This window comes from Elgaria multicarinata, chromosome 13, assembly GCF_023053635.1.
Source record: "Elgaria multicarinata webbii isolate HBS135686 ecotype San Diego chromosome 13, rElgMul1.1.pri, whole genome shotgun sequence".
In the NCBI taxonomy this organism is placed as follows: domain Eukaryota; kingdom Metazoa; phylum Chordata; class Lepidosauria; order Squamata; family Anguidae; genus Elgaria; species Elgaria multicarinata.
The window spans coordinates 24,491,151-24,507,677 of NC_086183.1; the positions used below are offsets into that span (position 1 = coordinate 24,491,151).

Sequence of the window (16,527 nt, forward strand, 5' to 3'; positions counted from 1 at the left end):
CAGCATCATTTACACCACCCAGAAACTTCCTAGAGTGGCCAGTCATGCGCACATTGTAAATAGCTCATTAAGAGAAGCCCTCAGTCTTCTCAGCAGGGACTGGTGTGGCTCTGTGATACGTGATACTTGCCTGGCTAAAATACACCACAACTCCATCTAATAGAGATGGGAGGATCTCTCATTTTGCTTCTTCCACATTCTTTTTTTAAATAAATAAATCTCAAGTTCCTTCTTTCCTAAATATGAACTTCACAAATTTTGGAAAATTCTTATAAAAAACAAACTGCAATGAAATTCTTGCCTGTTTGCACCAGCTAGGTTCAATAGCTACAGCTATTCCCATCATGGAAATGGTAACACTTGTCTGCCAGGCAGCTATTGGGAATAAAGGAACATAGGAAGCTGCCTTATACTGAGTCAGACCACTGGTCCATCTTGCCCAGTATTGTCGACACCGACTGCCAGTGGCTTTTGAGGGTATCAAGCAGGAAGGTTCCCCAGGGTTTCAAGGCAAGAGAATGCAGCCTCCAGGAGCCTCTCTGAAATTGAATCCAGCCCTCAAGCTGAAAAGGGGTTCAGCAGTGTATACTATCACTGGATATGGAAGCTCCATCTAGTGACCACAGCTAATAGCTTGGGAAAGGTCAGGAATTTGTCCTCAGGGTTTAAGTGCAGGCTATATCACTGGCATAGGGGCCATAGATTTGACATCATGTAGCAATCCATAGAACCACAACTGCTGTTGCCACTGCTGTGTGCTTCTTTCTCCTACTGGGGCTTAAGTCTTTCTACACCTAAGGATTATCCCAGGAAATTGGAGGGATCATCCCTGCCTGCTCCCAGGATCCCCTGTGTGTCATTTGCATGCACAGGGATGATCCCTGTGGAAAAGGCAGGTGTAGAAATGGCCTTTATCTCAATACCAGACCTAAAAACTCAGCTTTTCTTTTTATATATAAAAATGCCCCATTACAGCTCTTTTTGGTTCAAAATCTTACCATTGTTTCTTTTTCTTCTTTTACAGTATTAAACACTGAAAAGTCCTCCACCAAGCTTCTCAGATGCTATTCACCATGTTTCTGTCATGACTTCTTGAGTGACTCTTGTAGAAGATAAGCTAATCTTCACTGCAGTTTTTCCACCTAGCCCCTTTTGCAAATAAAGAAACCTGACTTCTCAAAAAACAAAATAAGTCTCTCTCTCTCTCTCTCTCTCTCTCTCTCTCTCTCTCTCTCTCTCTCTGTGTGTGTGTGTGTGTGTGTGTGTGTGTGACTTTCTGGTCTAATAACACAGATGAGATGTTCTAAGCTTTACAAGGCCAGAGATTAGGGTGACCATATTTGGGAAACCAAAAAAGAGGACACCTAGTGTGTGTGTGTGTGGGGAAGCAGCTTTCTGAGTCCTGCAGAAAGTACGTTATTCCCCCGCCACCTTAAAGAACCTGATTGGAGTGGAGGAGGGGAAAGGATTTCATTCTGCACCACCACCATCCACTCCAATTGGGGCCTTTTCTATAATGTCCACGAATGACCCACTTTCCCCTTTAAGACCTCAATTGGAGCTCGGGGTGGGGGAATGATGTGCCCCAAGAAAGCATGTCATTCCCTCCTGCCATGCTAATGGAAGCCTTAAAGAGGAAGGTGTGTCATTCCAGGACATTATTGAAAATTATAGAAAATCCCCCCTGACACCATGGAAAGAACAAAAACCAGGACAAATCCGGGGAAATCCTGACAGTTGGTCACCCTACCAGAGATTGGAGTGAATACTGGGCATAACTGCCAAGTGCATCTCCCTAATATTTTATTATTTGCCCTACTTCTTGGCTGAAAAAAGCACCTTTCAAAGCAAGTTACATGGGTGAGTAGTATGTGAGTCCCTGGCCTAAGGCTTATAATCTAAAACAGGGGTGACCAGAAGTTAGATTGGGAACTATTGTTGGAGCCCTGGGTGATTTGCAGCAGATCAGCAAATGTTTCTTCCTCCCAGTGGTCTATGAAGAGCAAAACACAATGTACTTGCCCACTTCCACCACCTCAGTTAGGCTGCTGAAATCTTAGATTGGGAGGAGTGGACTTTGGGGCAAAAGGAATGTGAGTTCAGCTCTATTCCAGTTCATAGGTTCAGGATATTTGCTCAGAGGCTCCCTGTTCTTTCATTGGATGATATATTTTACTCCTGGATGTGGTTGGTGGATCTGGAGGTTCCAATGAGGTGTGGGGGGGAGTACGTCCAACAAGACTTCTAGGCAACGGAAGTGTAAATAAATTGAAATTGAGTTGGTTCTTCTTTCTTTTCTTTTTTCTAGTCTCTGTGTTTCACAAATGACTAACATGGCTGTATTTGAGAAGGCAGCAGGGCCAGATTCATTTGGTGGTTTATTATTATCATTGGAGGGAGGGGGCTTCAGCCGGCTGCCCTCAGTGGCTGCTCAGCACAACCTTCCCCCACCCCGATGTGCCCACCACATGCGGGGCTGTCTGATAATAGTGTTGCTTCAGCAGTGGTCTGCACCTTCCCCTCTCAGTCTCATGAGGGAGCAACTTTATTTAGCTATGACAACAGTTCTGTAACGGTCTGGGAGCCGAGTGGCTGCTGCCATTTGGTACGCCCAAAAGGAAGTGTGCGAGGGGGTGGGGCCAGTGCCAACCTCCCGCTCACACTCACAACAGTGCCTCTGGGTAAGCATGCAAGCTGCCAAGTGACCAGGAAGCTTGTGGTTTCAGAAGCACCACTGCAGGGGGTGAGTAGTATATGCTGGGTGGAGGTAGGCCTAGTGCCAGCCATGGTGGGCTCTGCCATAGTACATGGGCTTCAACGAATGTCCCAGGATGCCTGGTGATGGTGTCAGGCCCAGAACAGAACAAAGATAGCATTTCTTGCTGTTGCGTAGTTACTGAGGACTAGTAATAATTTCCATGGCATTTAAATTAGAAGAAATGAGAAATTAGAAGAGCGAGTGCTTTATTGTCATGAAGCTTTCTTAAACGCAGCAGAAAGTAGCAAGGTCTATGGGAGAATCTACATCTTTCACTAGGAACCACCAAACATCATCACCAAAGCTCAGATTATTTCATCATGTGTTCTGTTGTCTCTGATTAGAAGGGAACAGGAGATATTGTCTAGTTGCCAGGCCTTGCTTCAGACATCAATGGAATTTAGGTGAAGTCTGGAATGAAGAGAAGGGCAAATTGAGAAAGCTGTAAACAAATGTGAATCTATATACATTAGAGTAAATCTTCAAGAGGTGGTGAACATAAATAAGATCCTGGCCTCTCAAGTCTCCTCCCTGCCCTGACTACAGGAATGCCCCTTCCCCCCCTCTTTTTTGGACCCAACAGATCCTCGCAGCACTCCTGACTCAGCTTGCATTTGTGAGCTGAGCTGCGGGTTAATTCCTGAAACTCGAGAACTTTATCGCATTTTTAAAAGTGTAAATAGTGCAATTTGCACAAAAACACACACCCTATACCTGCATTTTTGTGCAAATCATGCTATTTTCAGTTGTGGTTTTGTGTAAATCATGACTTGCGCAATTTTTTAAAATCCCCGAAAAGTCCGCACGCTGGCCTGGCTCATCATATACCGCGTTGGGGCAGTTCACGAATGAGTGAGCCAGACTCTGGAGGTCTGAGCTGGTGAAAACATGTCAAGCTCCACCCCATGAATAGACCCCTCCCACTGCCAACCTCTCGTACCCTGTTGCTCCTCCTCCTTACTTTCTCTGCTTTTCATCTGCCCCTAAAAGTGAACAGTGATTTGAAAAAGGGAAAGAAGAGCCTATGAGTGGCTCTGCAGATTGGGCCCAAAGGGCTAAAGTGAAGGACCATGGAAGAAGTCAATCCACTCCAGGAAGGGTCCACTGACAGCACTTTGGCCAAGAGCCCCCCTCCCCCTCACAAACCAGGACCTGACACTGCCCATGTTGCAGCTTGGTGTTAAAGTTGGACCTTGACTTAGGCCACAGCTAGACCTAAGGTTTATCGTGGGATCATCCAGGGTTCGCCCCTGCCTGAGCACTGGATCCCCTGTGTGTCAAATAGATGAACAGGTTTGACCTCTGGACGATCCAGGGATAAACCTTAGGTCTAGCTATGGCCTTAGAAAAAGTTGAAGACTACAGACCTTGAATTTTAAGAAATTGATCTCCTGCATTCGAGAACTTACCAATAGTGACATCAATATTGCTCTTCTTCATCCTAGAGTGAACACAAGGTTTGGTACATTTTGATCCTTATCAATAGACAAACTTGACATTTAGTAACAGCCTAATTAATAGTACACTGAAGGGCCTAATACAGGGGTGAGCAACACAAATGCACCACAACCCTTGTGTGGCCACCCCACTTCCACACCACCAGAAACACATTTTTAATGCCTTCCTGCAATCCAAAAGTCAGCAAACAGGAAAAGGGCTGGGACATTGTGCTTTCTTTTAGTAACAAAGAGGAGCATTCCAAGTAGTGTTTGAAAGGGTGCAGTCCACGTTTCTTGAACATCAGCTCTCTGTTCAACTCTCCATGATTTGCACTCACATTTGCAATTGTTGTTTGTTTTGCATGAAGAGAAAAACTGTGCAAATCGAACAACTATAGAACTTGAAAGTTGTGGAAAAATCCACAAATTTCCACAAATTTTCTCCAAAGATGTGTGGTTGGGGCGGGGGAGCACATTTTTGAGATTTGTAAAAACAATAAATCAGAATTTGCTCAAATTGAATGTGAACATATGTTTGAGAATTTGCGAACATTTTGGGTGGCGTTCTCCTTCTTGCACTCACGTTCTGGGTTGTGAATAGGACATGCTCACATATTTTGTAAGCAGAAATGATTATTTTTCTACATCCCTAGTCCATTCTGCCTCCTCATTCTGCCACATGTGTCAACTCAACCCGATCAAGATTGAGAATGATGGAAGAACCAGCGGATTGATTGGGGCAAAGGGAAAGGCAGAGGCTGCAAAGCTGGACAGACAGCAGGAATGGAAATGAACAGCAGCAGGAATGGAAATGGAAATGTTTGGCCTATGGAAAAGGAGATCTCAGGACCTATAAAAGGGTTTGGGGGAGGAAGAGCTCTTTTGGGCATACCCATGGACTCCTGCACCCAGTGTGGCTTTGAGTATTTCCCCTCTGAGACAGTAGCATTCAACAGCATCTCATGCAGTATAAGGCCATAGCTAGACAGGTCAATATCCCAGGGATTGCCCCAGGATCATCCCTGTGTGTTCACATGATGCAGAGGGGATCCCGGGAGTAGGGAGGTATCATCCCTCCCTTTCCCCGGGATTTCACCCTACACTTCTAGCCCACTTTTTCCACAGTCTCAGGCAGATACCAAGACCATGGAACTTGTGGGCGGGCATCACAGTTTGTTCCGGCTCCTTGCGAGTAACCGTGAAGAGCTGGGAAGCATGGATGGGCCACAGAGCTCCTCAGGAGCTTTGTGACCATCAAAGGTGGGGTGGGGTAGGGTGGTGCAGGGAAAGTCTTTTTTTAAAAACACACACAATATGTTTTGTGTGCTCAGTCTGCTTTAACAAAAATAAAACAAAATGGCGGACGCGATGTCACACACTGCTTGTAGACCAGGGCGATGATCTCGAGCTCATAAAATCACAAGATCGTCGCTGTAATACCCCCTGGACTAGCTGAGGCCAGACAGCAAACAAAAAGGGTGGGTGCATGGACTGTCATGTTTCTCAGAAGACTCCTGCTTTCAATGGGAGGCAAATAATGAGGCTTGCTAAGTAATCCACAAAGCTTTTATTAAGCAAGGCACTTCTCAAACGCCCATAACTTCAGAGCGCCTGGTGCGGAGGCAGGTTCTGGCATAATCTAACTGACTTTCTCACACCTTCCTTCCATGCCGTGTGTTTCAGCTTCTGGCGAACGCTTGCATCAGCTAGCTTGTCGGGACGCTCACCTTTGGAAGAAACCTCACTGTCTGTGGGATTTGGCCTTGAGGAGATAAGCTCTAGAGAGAGCTGACTCCCAGCTGGGGAATCACCTGTGAGAACTTCCTCCCCAACTGGTACAGGCTGGCTGGTGTCTGGTGCTGCTTCTTATAGTTCTGAATCTGATTCTGATTGATTACCTGAAACATCTTCTCCCAAAACAGGGGCAGTAGGGTTAGACATGACATGGACCATGTCAGATTGTGGCCATTGGTAGTTGGGGCTTGGCACACACAACTGCTGCCATATTTTGCAGCTTCCTTTATAGAACTCTGGAGCTGAAGGATGACTTGTAGGCCATCTAGTGTAACCTTCTGCCCAGTATATGAAATTCAAAGCTCAAGCATCCCCAACAGATGGCTGTCCAGCCTCTTTTCGAGATCTCCAGTGTGGGAGAACCCCTCACACCAGCCAGTAATTGACTCCATTGTTGAACTGCCCTTACTGTCAAGACTTTATTATTATTATTATTAATTATTTATATAGCACCATCAATGTACATGGTGCTGTACAGAGTAAAACAGTAAATAGCAAGACCCTGCCGCATAGGCTTACAATCTAATAAAATCATAGTAAAACAATAAGGAGGGGAAGAGAATGCAAACAGGTACAGGGTAGGGTAAGGAGGCACAGGGTAGGGTAAAACTAACAGTAGAAAGTAACAGTAGAAGTCTGCACAACATCAAGTGTTAAAAGCTTTAGGAAAAAGAAAAGTTTTTAGTTGAGCTTTAAAAGCTGCGGTTGAACTTGTAGTTCTCAAATGTTCTGGAAGAGCATTCCAGGCGTAAGGGGCAGCAGACGAAAATGGACGAAGCCGAGCAAGGGAAGTAGAGACCCTTGGGCAGGCGAGAAACATGGCATCAGAGGAGCGAAGAGCACGAGCGGGGCAATAGTGTGAGATGAGAGAGGAGAGATAGGAAGGAGCTAGACTGTGAAAAGCTTTGAAGGTTAACAGGAGAATTTAGCTCAGGAATAGAGAACCTATGGTGCCTCAGATGTCCTTGGGATGCAACTCCCATCAGCCCTAGCCAGTGTGGCTAATGATCGTGGATGATGGAATGGGTAGTAGTAGTCCAACAACATCTGGAGGCCCCCACCCCTGCTTTGGGCGCTGCCTAGAAGTGGGTCCTCTGTAATTCAGCCATAGGATGATGGACAGGAAAACCAGGGCCTCCTGAAAGAAATCCTTGGCCGCAATGTAGGGAGGGGCGGATGAGATATGCTTGTCCCCATTCTGGATTTCCCAACCAAAGGCATGAATCAAAGACAAAGGGCAAAGCTAGAGGGAACTCAAGGGAAGCAAGAGATGGCAAGACACCCGGGAACATGCATCGAGGACCTTGGGGCAAAGGTCGTAGCATTATGCAGCGTTATGACTGCCACCCAGGTTGAATTGGGTAGACAGTCGAGCATCAGAATGATGGATGGAATGGGGAGACTATCGGGAATGTATTCTCCTTTCTCACCTCAGGTTCTTTGTCTTTTTTTCCTTTGCCTTTGCCTTTGCCTTTGCCTTTTTTGCCTTTTTTGCCTTTTTTGCCTTTCCCCTTGCTTCCTTTTCCACCTCCAACTTCCTCTAGGTCCTCCTGAAAGCAAAGAAACATTATCATGTGATTGTCATGAAATTTTAAGCTGGTCTAAATGACCTTTCAGGGGTTTTCCTCACAGCATCTTTCTCCAAATTGGTTTATCTCCAGATGCATTGGACTTCAGCTCCCTTGGGCATCTCAGAGGTTAGGAAAGGCTGCCTTAGAGCTGGGTGCACCCTTCCACAATCTGGTATTTGTTTGTTTATTTTATTACATTTATATCCCACCTTTCCCCCCTCCAAGGTGGCATACACAATCCTCCTCCTGCTCCTCCTCTCCATTTTATCCTCACAACAACAACCCTGTGAGGTAGGCTGGCAGGTTGGGCTGAGAGTCTGTGACTGACCCAAAGTCACCCAATGAGCTTCCATGGCTGAGTAGGGACAAGAACCCAGAACTTCTAACTCCCACTCCAACACTCTAGCCACTATACCACACTGGCTGGAAATGATGGGGTGAGTACAGCTCAAACCATCTGGAGGGCACCGGGTTGCAGAAGATGGGCCTAGTGACTCTAAATGAGCCAGTGTGGTGTAGTGGCTAAAGTGTCAGATTGGGAGTTGGGAGATCTGGGTTCTTGTCCACACTTGGCCATGGAAACCCACTTTGGGCAGTCACAGACTCTCGACCTCAGAGGGTTGTTGTTGTGAGGATAAAATGGAGAGGAGGAAGTTTATGTACACCACCTTGGGTTCCTTGGAGGAAAAAGGGTGGGATATAAATACAATAATATAATACAATACAAATGTATCAGGATTAGTGGGAGGCCAAAACTGGCTGAACAAGTTTAAGTCTGACGTGTCCCCATTGACCCATTGGGTGTCCGACAGCTCTTAAAAGGCAGTTAAGGGGCAGCAAAGACCTGAAATCACCCACTCATACATCCCTATTCAGGATGAGCAAATTCCCTCTGTTCTGTTCTTTTATTGCACCATGGAGTCCATCACTTTCCCCCACTCTGTTTGGGTTCACTTGGAAATAATCAGAGCTTTTATAAAGGGTGGGGTCAGAAATACACCAATCAGAGGCCTTAGCTAGACCTACCTTTAATCCCGCGACAGAGGAGGGAAGATCCCGGGATCTGTATATCGCGAGATCCCTCCTCTGTTTACACATGACATGCGACAACCTCAGCAGGTGAGGCCTCACATCCTCCATTTTTAAAAAACAGGAAAGAGTGCATGAACGCTCGTGCACTAAAGGTAAGCGGGGTTTTTTTAAAAAAAAAATTTAAAAAATCCCGCTCCCCCCACCCTACCCCCAATGGGCGTAGTGTGGCTCCAGGCGAGGAACTGCACAGAGCCGGGTCAACCTGCAGCAAAGGGCTACACATTCCGCGATCTCAGGCTCAGCCAGGACCATGGAAAAACTGGGGCCAAAGTTTAGGGTGGGATCCCAAAGCAAGGGAGGGATCATCCCTCCCTGATCCCGAAATCCCCTGTGCGTCATGTGGACGCACAGGGACGATCCCGGGATTCGCCCCTTGATAAAGCCCCGTCTAGCTAAGGCCAGAGGCTCCAAAATGAGCACAGCTTCCCCCCGCATTCATCCCAACAGCTCTCTACACCCCTGAAGCATACTTTCCCTTCCAGCTACTCTCCAATATGGCCCTGGCATCTTGATTCTGGCTACCATGTGAAGCAGTCCTCTTGTTTGTTTGGGGCCTGAGCCTTGCGCTGCCCACAGAATACTAAGACAATGAAACAGAAGCCCAGATGCTACTTGTGGGTCCCCCCCCCCCGATCTCTAATTGCTTCCCTTGAGGGGGAGTTGGGTGCATGTCATTCGCCAATGTGAAAAGTTACAGCATACTCACAGCAACTCTTTTCACCAGGAGATGTCCTTGGAGGCCAACAGGAGGGACTGTTTGGAGGCCAACAAGAGGGACTGATGGGACGTCAACAGGAGAGACTGATGGAAGGCTAACAGGAAGGTCTGGAGACTGAGGAAGGACAAACAATAAAGTATGGTTACTGGATTCCGCTGTCCCATCTCCATTCATGGAAACAGAAATGACATTCTGTTGTCAGTTCCTTAGAGTCAGAGGCCATGGAAAGCCCATCCCCAGGGCTTTGGTTTTCTCAACTGCTATGCTGCTGGCAAAGCTTGAGACAAGGACCCACTCTATAAATCTGACATGTGGAGGCTTGGTGTCCATTCTCAAGCTCTGTTCCATGTAGGCTAGTGGGAAGAAGCATTCTCCCTGTAACTTCTGATCATTGAGATAATTCTGGAGCATATGGGAGGAGGGCTCCTCCTCCCCACACCTCAGTTGAGCTGGCTTGCACGACCATGGGTTTCTCCAACCACTGCAAACCTGAGTGTCACAACTTCCTGATGTCAACCAGGAGTTGGCAGCAGGGGTTAATCTGAAGAGGTTCATCAGTTCTGTGCTAAGGGATAGGTTGCCACCAGTATCACTAGATCATTTGCAATGCACACCGCCACATTTTCAGGAACAGTGGGCTGTGCAAAGGAAGGGAAACAAAAACCAGATGTTACTCATGACTTTTTTGTGTGTGCCCCAAGGGCAGGTGTAGAGTGCTGCCCAATGGGGTCTGCAACAATCAGAAAGAATGACTAGGGGATGCTATTGCTGCTGCCATCACCACCACCATCACCACCCCAGCTGTGAATTGCCTCGGTTAAAATGGCCACTGCTGAATTAAAGGACATAAGAAGAGCCATGCTGGATCAAACCAAAGGTCCCTCTAGTCCAGAATTCTGTTCACACAGTTGCCAACCAGCCATCAGCCAGGGATGAACAAGTAGGACATGGTGCAACGGCACCCTCGCGCCCATGTTCCCCAGCAACTGATGCATACAGGCTTACTGCCTCGTATACTGGAGATAGCACACCACCATCAGAGCTAGTAGCTGTTGATAGCCTTCTCCTCCAGGAATTTATCCAACCCCCTTTAAAAGCCATACAAATTAGGGATGTGATCCGCTCCGATTAGAAGTGGCGAATCAGAAGCGAATTGGCCTGCTCCGCCTTGCCCAGACGCGGAGTAGAAGCGGACCGGGGACCCGTAGAAGCAAGGCGAAGAGAACCGGCCATTGGCAGAGCACTTCTCTTTACGCGGAGCGATCCAATCGCCATTTTGAAAAATTTTGCCCATAGGATTGCATTGTGGAAAAGAATCGGGGATAACTATGTTGTTTTTTAAGCTATCTTTCTGAAACTTATTGTGCTTAGAGAGTCATGGATGGGGGTCATTTTGAGCCTACTCTCAGCTCTCTGCGTGCTGTGGTTCGCTTGCTAGAATTTTTGGAAAAGTCGGAAAAACAAACAGGGACAGCGGGTAAACCGGCGGTTTTTTGGTTTTTTTTAAGCGATGACAGGCACATTCAACTCCCAATCCTGATGAGAATTGATCACCTCATGAAGCATCCTCCAATCCCAGCGTTGGAGGGGGCGACTAAGGCAGAGGCACCCTCAGAGCTTTGAGCTCTCAGCGTCTTGTGGGTTTTGCGTTCATGGGGAGAGGGGTTAGTTAGGTGCTGCTGCTGTGTTTGGAGATAGATTAGATTTAGCTTGGCATGTGTGTGTGTTTGTTTGCTTCTTTCTGACTTTTTGCTTAGTTTGCTCTGTGTTTTTCCCTTACTTAGATTTAATACAAACTTTATTTTTAAATTTTGGAGTGTTTGTTTGTTTGGTTGGTTCCCCCCCCCTTCCCTCTCTTAAAGCCTGACTGCGTTTCATCTTCCTTCTTTCTTCTAAATACAAAAAAATACCCCCAAAAAATTCTCTATTTCTTCTCTCTGTTACTTGGACTGTGTGTGTGACTGTGTTATTGTGTGAGTGTGCTGTGTGCACTGTTTGTGAAGTGCAACAGCCACAGATTGAGCATTTCAAATCCTGTTTGGGCAAAGCATACACACTTCATGTCCCATTTCCCTACATATAGTATTAGTAATATTCTTATACATGTTATTATTAGTATTAGTATTATATTCTTATACATATTATAATTAGTATTAGGGTGGCATCTGGGAGGGTGCCCGCTTCAATTTTTTTTATCTGTCAAACCGTCGGAGAACAGCCCATGTCTGCAAATGGGGTGTCCAATTTTCATAAATTCCCCAAAAATCAGGGGATGATGGGATTGGCTTGAAACTTGGTGTCTATGTGGACACATGGATGAGCTGTCATGGACCAAACATCAGGTTTCTGACATGCAAATTGACGTAGTTGTAGCATGGGACTTGATTTGGGGTGAGTTAAAAGGTTAGAGCCCTGCCAAAAATCAGGGGATGATGGGATTTGCTTGAGTCTTGCCATGAATGTGGCTGTAGATGGCATCTGTGAGGGTGCCTGCTTCAATTTTTTTTATCTGTCAAACCGTCAGAGAACAGCCCATGTCTGCAAATGGGGTGTCCGATTTTCATAAATTCCCCCAAAATCAGGGAATGATGGGACTGCCTTGAGTCTTGGTGTGCATGTGTTTCCCTGGATAAGCTGTCATGGTGGTGAGTTTGAGGTTTCTAACATGCAAATTGACGGAGCTATGGAAAGGGGTGTGAATGGGATGCCCGATTTTCATAAATTCCCCAAAAATCAGGGGATGATGGGATTGCCTTGAGTCTTGGCGTGCATGTGTATACATCCATGAGGTGTCATGGTGCCAAACTTGAGATTTCTAACTTTAACAGAAAAAAAGTTGTATACTTTTTTAGCTTAATGCAAGCCTATGGTGGGGAAAACAGAGCTCCGATGCGGATCCGGAGCTCCGCAGCGGAGCGGAGCGGACATAGGCGGAGCAAAGCGGCCCGATCCACAAATCATGGATCTGGAAGAGAAGCGGAGCGGGGGGTCCGTGCACACCCCTAATACAAATTGGTGGCGGGCTCCTTACCGGGCTCTGCCGCCGTTGCCGCATGGGCGGCGATGGCAGCAGGGCCTGGTAACCCCCCCTATGGGTGGGGAACGGAGCTCCGATCCGGATCCAGAGCTCCGAGCGGAGCGGAGTGGGCACAGGCGGAGTGGGGGGCGGGGCGGAGTGGGCCAATCCGAAAATGGCGGATCTTAAAGTGAAGCAGAGTGGGGGGTCCGTGCACACCCCTAATTAGCATATGCAAAAGGAATACAAATCTGTATCGGCTTTTGTCTGCTTTTGCAGTGAAGCAGAAGTGGTGGTCCTAATGATCTAGCCGGTCTTTCAGAATGCCTTGGGTCAATAGTCCGTCCAGGGATTTATACTAGAAAGAGGGATTCTGGGAGGGAGAACAGGACTCTACTTGGAGCAGTATGCAAGGAAGGAAGCAGAAGCAGAAACTCAACATCATGAACGCCTCTGAACACAACATGCAGGTGAACGTGTTTGCCCTTGTTCATGAATCAGAGGCATAGCACCCCTGCTCTACATGTTCCAAGAATATCTGAAGCATGGAGTGGATATGCAGACACAGATCCTGCCATGTTTACAGCAAGAAGAATGGAACTCAAAGGATACTATAGCCCCAGAGCCCCACAACCAGTTCTTACCACTTTGGGTAGTTCTTCTAGTTTCTGAAAAACAAAACACATACTCGGGGCCTTGCTAGACCTACCAGTTAATGTGGAGAGGAGAAGGAGCAAGGACGCGCTGCAGCTAGTGCAGGCCGTCGCCCTTTTCTACACGTAAGATGCAACGGGGAAAGGAAAGCCCCGTCGCGTCCTGCATTTCAAAAAAACCTTAAAGGGCCATGTGTGCAGGAGCGCACCAATGATAAGGGAAGTCCTTATGATAAGGGAAGTTCCCCACTCCCCCTGCCCCCGATTCTCCCCCACAATGTATGATGCCCCCCGCTTGCGCCTTCGCTCGCCCGTCCGTCCGCTCACCCCCCCACTTGCCCACTCACTCGCTCGCCTGCTCGCCCCCACTCCCCCCCCCCGCTCGCCATGTCCACCCCCCGCTCGCCATGTCCACCCCCCGCTTGCCATGTCCACCCTCCCCGCTCACCTGTCCACCCCTACCCCCGCTCGCTCACCCCATTTGCCATGTCGGATACCCCCTCCGCCGACCCTGTCAGTGATCTCCCCCCCCCGGCCTGATGGACACAGCGCCCGTGCTGTGCCCAGTGTGCAGCTTCTCCCAGCTACTCGTGAGTAAGTGAGCAGCCGGGAAAAGCCATGGAACTAACTAGACCTTCTTCCCGGGGCTGTGGAAAAACCGGGCCATAAGCGGATCCAGTTATCCCAGGTCAAGGGAGGGTTTAGCCCGGCATGACCCCGGGATCCCTTGTGTATCGTCTGCACGCACAGCAGGGAGCCCGGGCCTCACACCGGGCTAAACCCTCATCTAGCAACCACCTTGTTGTCAACTGTTTTTAGGAAGCTTTGGGGCTGGATGTAACCTAAGCTTTTTGCTTCAATTCAGGAAAGTATTGCTTTGGTCTTTTGAAGAGCACAGTAACCCACTGGATGGGACAGTTCGCAAAAGTTCTTTAGTTGAACAGCATCACGTATTTTAATTTATACCCCCAGATGCTGAATGTGATCCAGTGCTTGGGCTTTTGGAAAGCTTCCTGTGACTTACTTCTATGCTACGAACTGACACCCTTTGTTCACTCTTGTTTTTTTTAGCAGAAGTGGCTGAATAAAGCAGACTGAATCCAGAAAGTGAAGGACTTGGCAAGCTTCAATAAGTCCTAAATTGATAGTTTCCTGGCTAAGCAGTGAATATATAAAACAGTAGAACAAATCAGGCCAGCCTTTTAACAGAATGAAACCATTACTATTACAGAACATATTGAACTTACTAAAAAAAATTTACACAAGTCACGCAAGCTAAAAAGGAAACTTGGGCCTTAGCTAGACCTAAGGTTTATCCCGGGATCGTCCCAGGGTCATCCCTGTTCATGTAAATGACACAAAGGATATCCCGGGAGCAGACAGGGATGACCCCGGGATGATCCCAGGATACACCTTAGGTCTAGCTAAGCCTTTATTTGACCTTACCTGGCTGCTAGGCAATATCCCATACACCCTTGTGACCCCTATTTGCATCCAATGGTCTCTGTAAATTAACTGTTCTTTACCCTTGCAGAACCTTCCCATCTTTGTTGTTCTCTTGTCTTTTTTCAGACTTGATTTGTGACTGTTGTGAGTGGGGGGCAATGACTTAAAATGCAATTGCTATGCCAGCCTGTCTAGTGTAAACTAGGGCTGTGATCCACTTCTCCTCGGATCGGAGAATAAGAAGCGGATCGGGGTGATCCACCTCCACTACAGGCGGAGGAGAAGTGAATCACGGGGCTGGGGAAGCATGGCGAAGAGAAGCAACCATAAGTGGATCACTCCTCTTTTCGCGGAGCGCTCCGCCCGCCATTTTAGATTTTTTTGCCCATAGGATTGCATTGCAGAAAAGATTAGTGGATAACTTTTCTGTTTTTCAAGCTATCTATTTGAAACTCACTGTGCTTAGAGAGTTGTGGCTGGGGGTCATTTTGAGCCTACTCTCAGCACTCTGCGTGGTGCAGTTTGCTTGCTATATTTTTTTTAAATAGGGTAAAAAAGTGGGAGAGGTACCTTTTTGAAGTGCTGAGAGGCAGATTCAACTCCCAGTCATGATCACCTGATGAAGCATCCTCCAATCCCAAGGTTGGAGGGAGGGATAAGCAAAATGGGATACTTAGTAACTTGGGATACTGGGAAACTTTTCTTTCTTAGTCTTTGAACGGACTTTTCCCAGTGTTTTTTGAAACAGTAGCCCCACCAAACACACAAACACAACCTGAAATCATATGCTGAACAAATAAATAACAGATACAAAACACAGCACTGCTACCCACCCTAACCTTGGTGAACAACTGAATAGATGTGGGTGCAAGGGGATGAGGTCCCCTAGGGCATGTGGACGTGCCCAGTGCACACACTCCTGTCCTTGGAGGGTCATCAGAGCCCTCCAAAGTTTAACCAGTGGAGAAGCTATGCCTGTCATGAGTTGAAGTGTCAGGTAGCTTCTTAAAGACTGGTACTTACTTAGGGCCAGTCAAATTGGCATATCCCCCTCCCCCTGGGCACGTCCACTTTCCTCTTACTGGTAAAAGACAGACATAGCCTTTTTTAAAAAAAAAATCTTCTTGTTGTTTATTCAGCAACACTGCTGCTTTTAATTCCACCCCTCCTTTGTTTATTTATTTATTTATTACATTTTATACACCCCATAGCCCAAGCTCTCCTGGCTTTTCCACTTCAGTGAAGTCAGGCAGGCTTTCATTGTGGTTCAACTCCTTATTGTTGCTGCTGTTGTTGTTGTTTTTATTATTATTATTATTATTATTATTATTATTATTATTATTATTGCTATTAATATTAATTAGTACTGCTATTATTAACATTATTATTTTGTTGTTGTTTAATAATGGCTGTGATCACAATGCAGTCAATCAACTCTGAAGCAAGGATCACAAAGCTTTACTCTTATCCTCCTAGCCTCCTAGTTATGGGATGCAAAAGAAAAGGCTGCTCCCACCTCACAGGGATGGTTTGCATTACTGGCTTTGAAACAATCCTTGGCTCACTTCGTTGTGCCCCCAGAAATGTCTGCTGCATGCCTGCCTTCCCGTCTCTGCCTGGGTGCTGTTGTTTTGGGGTATCTGCTGGGAGTGACTTCCCCATAGGTCTATGGCATATCTCTGCCTGCCTCTCTGCCCACCTGATGCCTGGGAGCTGTACTACATGATGGGCTTTGTGGTTCAACCCCACAAGCCTCCAGCGTGCTTGCTCCCAGTGCTGCCTGTCCTCCTCTGTGCCCACCTCACAGGGATGGTTTGTGTGTGTGTTGCTTTGACTCAGGGGATAAGTCCTTCCCGCGCTCACTTAGACTTTTTGAAGTTCCAAATAATTTTTTTCAAGTGTGGAAGAAGATTCATATTTAGGTTTATCTACTCCCCAATTCATAACATGTTGGGATTTCCTTTGAAATGGCCATATATAAAGAAAGCCCACTGAGCTGTCTGCAGCTTTAAAAATCCTTGAGATACTGGGGTGTAAGAT

The 16,527-nt window shown here is 47.0% G+C and overlaps 1 protein-coding gene across 1 annotated transcript in view; it reads left to right on the forward strand.

Annotated features, from left to right (window-relative positions):
• Positions 1-16,527, forward strand: part of LOC134408390 (uncharacterized PE-PGRS family protein PE_PGRS10-like) — a 177,108-nt gene that overhangs the window by 9,846 nt on the left and 150,735 nt on the right. The gene's annotated exons all lie outside the window — the stretch shown is intronic.